The 6,965-nt window shown below is 38.6% G+C and overlaps 1 pseudogene; it reads left to right on the forward strand.

Moving 5' to 3' along the window:
* The first annotated feature begins 1,099 nt into the window (after window positions 1–1,099).
* Window positions 1,100–2,429, forward strand: LOC111783593 (annotated as a pseudogene).
* The last annotated feature ends 4,536 nt before the right edge of the window (window positions 2,430–6,965 follow it).

Raw genomic sequence — 6,965 nt, forward strand, 5'->3', positions numbered from 1 at the left:
AATCTTATGGGATTTTTATCTTCTATTTTATTTTTTTTTTTAATTTTATTTACTTTTTATTTCATTTTTTTAGTCACGATTTGGTTTTTCGAAGCTTCGAAAATCAGGTCGTGACAACAACATAATTATTATAAATATTCAAATTTGATATTCTTATAAATATTCAAAACGATTTTTATGAAATGTAAAGTTAAATAATAATTGGTTATTTGAGTGATTAAAATATGTTTTAAAATAATTTTGAACTTGAAATGATTTTAACAATTTTAAATTTACTCTTATGTTCTAAAACATTGTTTGATATGAGATTTTGTTTAAAAATTAAAAATAACTTTTTCCAACAACATACTCATATTTGGTTCTTTTATTTTACTTTTGTTTTGGACGGTTTATTAAAATATTTTTCTTTATAGAATTAAAGTTATAATTAATAATAACAAACATTAACTAATTAATTACAAAGTTAAATTTAAAAGTTTATATAGTTTTATTTTATTTCTTTATTCCAGGATAATTATTGAACTAGAATTTTAAATATTCTGATAATTAAATATTTTTCTTTACTTTATTTAGATCAAAATTTTCATTTGGAATTATAAAATAAGGTGATTATAAATTGTTAGTTAATTATGGAAAAATACCTTAAATTTATTTAATTAGGTAAATTAAATAAAAGATTTTATTTTTAATAACCTTACATTTATTTGTAGTCAAATACTATTTTTTTTTTTAAATTACCATACAGAGGTTAATTTTAAAAGTTTAACTAATTTTATTTAATTTTATTGGAAGATAATTATTAAAATAAAATAAGAAATATACTTGTAATTAAATATGGTTGTTTACCTTATTTAGATTAAAACTAAGTTTAATAAATGGTTGAAAATATGAAAATTTAATACGATCTCCCTCAATAGAAACAACTAAATAAATACTTAAATAACATTCTATTTTTTATTAAAAAAACAGTGAGGGTTAAAACACGTTCATCCTTTCCTAGTTTAAGTAATAATTTCAATTTCCACATCATTTATCTCTCTCAACTCGTATAAATAAAACAAAGAAATCTAAAATCCATGCAATCATTTCTTCATCTCCCATGGCGCCTACCATATTTCTCCTTCTCGCACTGCTTTCCATTGCGGAGTCCACTATCGACAAAAACGGTGGTCTCAAGCTGGAACTCATCCGCCGCTGTGTCTCACCCGACAACGTTTCACCGATGGCAGCCAAATCACGAATTTGGCCGGAAACCAGTGAATTTATAGTGAAAATCGCTGTCGGAACGCCGTCGACGGAGGTGCATGCAATCCTCGACACTGGCAGTGATTTATTTTGGGCTCAGTGTCGTCCATGTGTGAAATGTTACCAGCAAACGAATCCGATTTACAACCCTTTGAAATCGTCAACCTTTCGAACCCTTTCTTGCAAGTCGTCGCAGTGCCATTTGAGGGGGTCCGGTGCGGCGTGCTCCAGCACCGATACGTGTAAGTATGACTATGGGTATGAAAGTGGATCTACGCAGGGAGAATTGGCGACTGAAAAAATGGTGGTAACTTCGAGGTCTGGAGCGACGACGCCGTTTCCGGAGGTGGTGTTTGGTTGTGGACATAATAATAGTGGAACGTTTAATGCGAATAAAATGGGATTGATCGGATTTGGAAGAGGAGCGATTTCCTCGTTTCTCAGGTATATATATTATCACTTTCTATTATTTTATTATTTTTAAAAACATTATTCGCATTACATATTGAAACGAACAGTTAATTATATTATTATTCAAATAACTATAAAGTTCAAAACCTTATAGTTAATGTAAATTCATATTCACAGATAGGTCCATCGGTCGGCGGCAGAAAGTTCTCCCTTTGTCTGATGCCATACAACACCGACCCAAGAATCTCAAGTAGCCTCTCAATAGGGTCGGGTTCTGAAGTTCAAGGACCCGGAGTCATCACAGCCCAACTCGTTCGAGTATCCCACCAGACATATTACTCTCTCACCCTCACGGGAATCTCTGTCGGAAAAACCCTTGTTCCATACAGTATGTCGAGACCTCCGGCCAAGGGGAACACGATTCTCGATACCAGCACGCCGCAGACTCTCCTCCCCAAAGAATTGTACGGACGATTGGCTGCCGAAGTTCAGCGGCATATCCCGTCAAAGCCCATTGATGATACACTTTGCTACAAAGATAATGTGGGGGATTTGGTGATGACCTTGCACTTCGACGGCGGCGTGGATCTGCGATTGAGTACGGTTCAGACTTTCAAAAGATGCCGGATGGATCCTTTTGCTTCACCGCGATGGGCGTTGACGACAACGATGCACTCATCGGGAACAGTATGATGGCAAATTTTTTAGTTGGGTATGATATTGACAATATGACGGTGTCGTTTAAGCCCACTGATTGCACCAAAATTGGTTGAGATTTTTTGGGCCTATGAAAACAATACGCTATTTTATAACTATTATTACTTTTCTCGTAACACTTTTGATGTGACGATAAGTTTTTTTATTTATAAAATTTGGGAAACATCTATTAATAATGGCTAACTATATTCTATTTTAGTTGATATTCATTGATTTCTTTTTAGTAATTTTGGGTAACAAATTTTAAGGTAAAATTAGACATTAATTATTAATTATTTTTATTTAAGTGTGTGAAATAATATAATTAATTCAAGAGACATATACCATTTCCAAAATTTAGGCACAATAATGGAATCAACCTCCCACAAAAATCTTATTCTATTATTTCAATCCCTTCTTCCTATGGCTAATTGATCAATATGTGGGCAACGATATCAAACACATACTTTAAAGATAACTTAGACAAATCCATGTTGATTTGATAAAGTCCTATTGAAAGAATTTCAGATATCTATGGGATGAGATCGGGAACAAAATATGTAAGGTTAATGATTGTGCAAACATGAACGTAAAATAGTTTAATTTTTAGTTTTCCAACCAGAACCATAAGTCCAATTGACCGGTGATTGTGGCCCGAGCAGCCACGGAGAGCCGGAAGACTCGGAATCCTTCATTCATGTTGATCATGTTAGATTGAATGACACGATGACCTATATGGCTCACGACCTCATGTATTTATAGATGCGTATAATGAAGATTACATTCCAAATCTATGATTTGATAACAAACCATAAAATCATAGATTTGGTAACAAACCCTTCAAATCATAGATTTGGTAACAACTAGTAAATCTTAGATTATTTTAGTATATACAGTTATGATCTATTTTAGGTTTAACACCCCCCCCTCAATCTCGACGATGTACTACTAAGTTCAGATTGCGCCTAAAATAGCTAAAAGAAGGAGCTGGCAGTGGCTTTGTCATGATATCGGCGAGCTGATCCTTGGAAGATATGAGTCGAACATCAAGCTGACGAGTCGATACTCGTTCACGAACGAAGTGATAATCAACCTCAACATGCTTCGTCCGTCGATGAAAGATTGGATTGGCGGATAGGTAGGTGGCACCAATGTTGTCACACCATAGGCTAGGCACTCGCGCTTGCGAGATCCCGAGCTCACGCAAGAGGACTTGGATCCAAATTAATTCGGCAGTGGCATCAGCAACCGCCTTATATTCGGCTTCCGTACTAGAACGAGAAACTGTCGATTGTTTCCTCGAACTCCAAGAGATAAGATTGCCACCAAAGAAGATCACATAGCCTCCAGTGCTTCGACGATCATCAGGATTCCCAGCCCAATCAGCATCTGAAAAGGCACTCAACAAATCAGTGCTGGACTTTGTAAGACACAAACCCATATCAATAGTGTCATGTAGATAACGGAGAATTCGTTTGACTGCCGCCCAATGTATAGAAGTCGGAGAGGACATGAACTGACACACTCTGTTGACACAGAAGGATATATCAGGACGTGTCAGAGACAAATATTGGAGAGCACCAACGACACTTCGATAGCGAGTAGTATCCTCAGGTGAGAGCTTTTCACCACCATTCAATAACAACTTCTCACTGGGAAGCATAGGTGTGGGCACACCTTTGGAGGTGAGCATATTGGTTCTGGCTAATAAATCTCGAATGTATTTATGTTGTGTCAGAATAAGTCCACTAGAAGTATGGCGGACCTCAATCCCAAGAAAATAACTCAAAATACCAAGATCCTTGACGGCAAAATCATCCTGAAGCTGTGTAAGAAGTTTCTCAGTAGCCGTAGAAGATGAGCTGATGATAATAATATCATCAACGTAGATGAGGATATACATCTGAATGCCCGTTTTGTTAAAAATAAAAAGAGAGACATCAGCCTTTGAAGGTGTAAAATCCAGCTGTAATAGTTTGGAGCTAAGGCGAGAAAACCAGGCACGCGGAGCTTGTTTAAGGCCATAAAGCGACTTATCCAGCTTGCAGAGATAACCAGGGTGTTGAGAATCCACAAATCCAGGGGGCTGCTTCATATAAACATCTTCATTAAGAAGGCCATGAAGAAAAGCATTTTGAATATCAATCTGCCGAATAGCCCAACCACGAGAAATAGCAAGAGATAATAAGAGCCGAATGGTAGTGGGCTTAACAACTGGACTAAAGGTATCATCATAATCAACGCCATACTGCTGTTTAAAACCTTTAGCAACCAGGCGTGCTTTGTAGCGATCAATAGAGCCATCTGGCTTTTGTTTGAGTTTGAAAACCCATTTGCAATCAATAACGTTAAGACCAGCACGAGGAGGAACTAAGTGCCATGTCTTATTTTTTTGAAGTGCCTGAAATTCATCATTCATTGCCTGACGCCAGAGGGGATGCTCCATAGCAGTAATATGTGAAGTAGGTTTAGAGGCAGAAGACCGAGCTACAAGATATGTTACTGTTCCATCTGTACGCACCTTGGTTTTCTTGATATTGTGCTTCAATCGAGTACCATACGGATGAGTAGTAGGTGCAGGATCCACATTTGAGGGGACGGCCGTATCAGCCGTTGCGAGGGGAGCAACCGATGCTACAGCAGTTGGTTGACCAGCGGCCGAGGATTCGACCGGGCATTGCGCAATATCATCTGCTGGCGGAGGAGCCGAGGCCTCAATCATTGGCGGAACAACCAACGCCGATTCGCATGGCAGCGACGCGGAGGATTGTTGCGGCAATTCCGAAGCTGATGTAGACACCAAATTTTCTGCATCCAAAGAGTTAGTAGGCCCAGACATATGCATGTGATCATTCTCCAAATTAGTACTGCTATTACCCAAATGCAAGGTGCACAAATCAGGGGCATTATGCGTCGACTGCATGATTGGGGAAGAATTAGGTGAGGCTCTCTTGAATGGAAAAACATTTTCATCAAATATGACATCTCTAGACATATAGACACGACCAGAATCGGTGTCAAGACACTTATACCCTTTATGTGAAGAACTGTAGCCTAGAAAGACACATTCCTTTGATCGAAAAGAGAGCTTTTGTTTGTTATAAGGACGAAGATGAGGCCAACAAGCACACCCAAAATTTTTTAATAAGGAGTAATTTGGTGGGGTATGAAAAAGAAGCTCTAAGGGGCATTTTTTATCGATGACACGAGTAGGAAGACGATTGATGAGATATGTGGCTGTAAGAAACGCGTCGTCCCAAAATTTAATAGGTACATGAGCATGAGCTAGAAGGGCTAGGCCAGTTTCAACAATATGACGATGCTTGCGTTCAGCAGACCCATTTTGTTGATGTGTGTGAGGGCACGAAACACGATGACCAATTCCAAGGGAACGAAAAAATGTGTTATGAATTTTCTTATATTCCCCACCCCAATCAGATTGAACCCACTTGATTTTAGTATCTAGGAGGCGCTCAACATGAGCTTGGAATTGCAAAAATATACGAGGAGCTTCTGTACGATCATGCATCAAATAGATCCACGAAAATTTACTGAAATCATCAATGAAACTAATATAATATTTAAAACCCCCAACAGATGGAGGTGCAGGGCCCCAAACATCCGAAAAAATAAGTTCCAAAGGTGACGAAGACCTATGGGAAGAACTAGTATATGGTAATTGATGACTCTTTGCTAACTGACACGCATTACAAACTGACAAAGATGACTCACTAGCACACGAAATATTATTTAGACGCAAAATGGATTTTATTACTTGAGATGAAGGATGTCCAAGACGTGCATGCCATTAGGCGTGAGTAGTAGATCTGCTCACCAAGGCGTGCTTGAGATTATCGACATCAGATGGCTTAATAGGATAAAGACCAGATTCACACCTCCCATTTAGGAGACTTTTTCTCGACTGTCGATCCTTTATAGAAAAATGCCAAGGATGGAATTCAAAAAATACATCATTATCACGAGAAAATTTATGAAACAGAAAGAAGATGTTTGAAAATTTCAGGCACATGCAAAATATTACGCAACGCAAGAGGACGAGTAGCAGTATTAATTAGAGAATGACCAGTATGCAAAACACGCAAACCTGCTCCATTGCCGACTTGAACTTGTTCACCTCCATGATAACGTTCACGCACAGCGAGACGATCCATGTCACTGGTGATATGGTCCGTAACGCCTGTGTCGCTATACCAATTTGGGTCAATCTTGTAAGAAGAAATAGCCGCCAGTGCCTTAGGAGGAGCAGAAGAAGGTTCATCTTGATAGAACTCATCCATCCTATGCCAGCAGCGGATAGCAGTATGCCCCATTTTGCCGCAGATCTGGCAGGAAGGACGAGCAGAAGGGCCACGACGATCACCAGCAGGACGAGAGGATGCATAACCTTGAGAACAACCATGACCACGATCCCTACGCCCACGATTCTTCTGCTGACCACCACGACTAGCATAATTGGCAGAAGATCCAAGATTTAACTGAAGTTCAACACGACCAGTATAATTGGCCGAAGATCCCGGATTTAACTGAAGTTCAGCCTGGTGTTGTAGTTGGCGAGCTTCATACGTCATTAGATGTGCAAACACATCATCAAG

The sequence above is a fragment of the Cucurbita pepo genome, chromosome LG20 (assembly GCF_002806865.2).
Source record: "Cucurbita pepo subsp. pepo cultivar mu-cu-16 chromosome LG20, ASM280686v2, whole genome shotgun sequence".
NCBI lineage: Eukaryota > Viridiplantae > Streptophyta > Magnoliopsida > Cucurbitales > Cucurbitaceae > Cucurbita > Cucurbita pepo.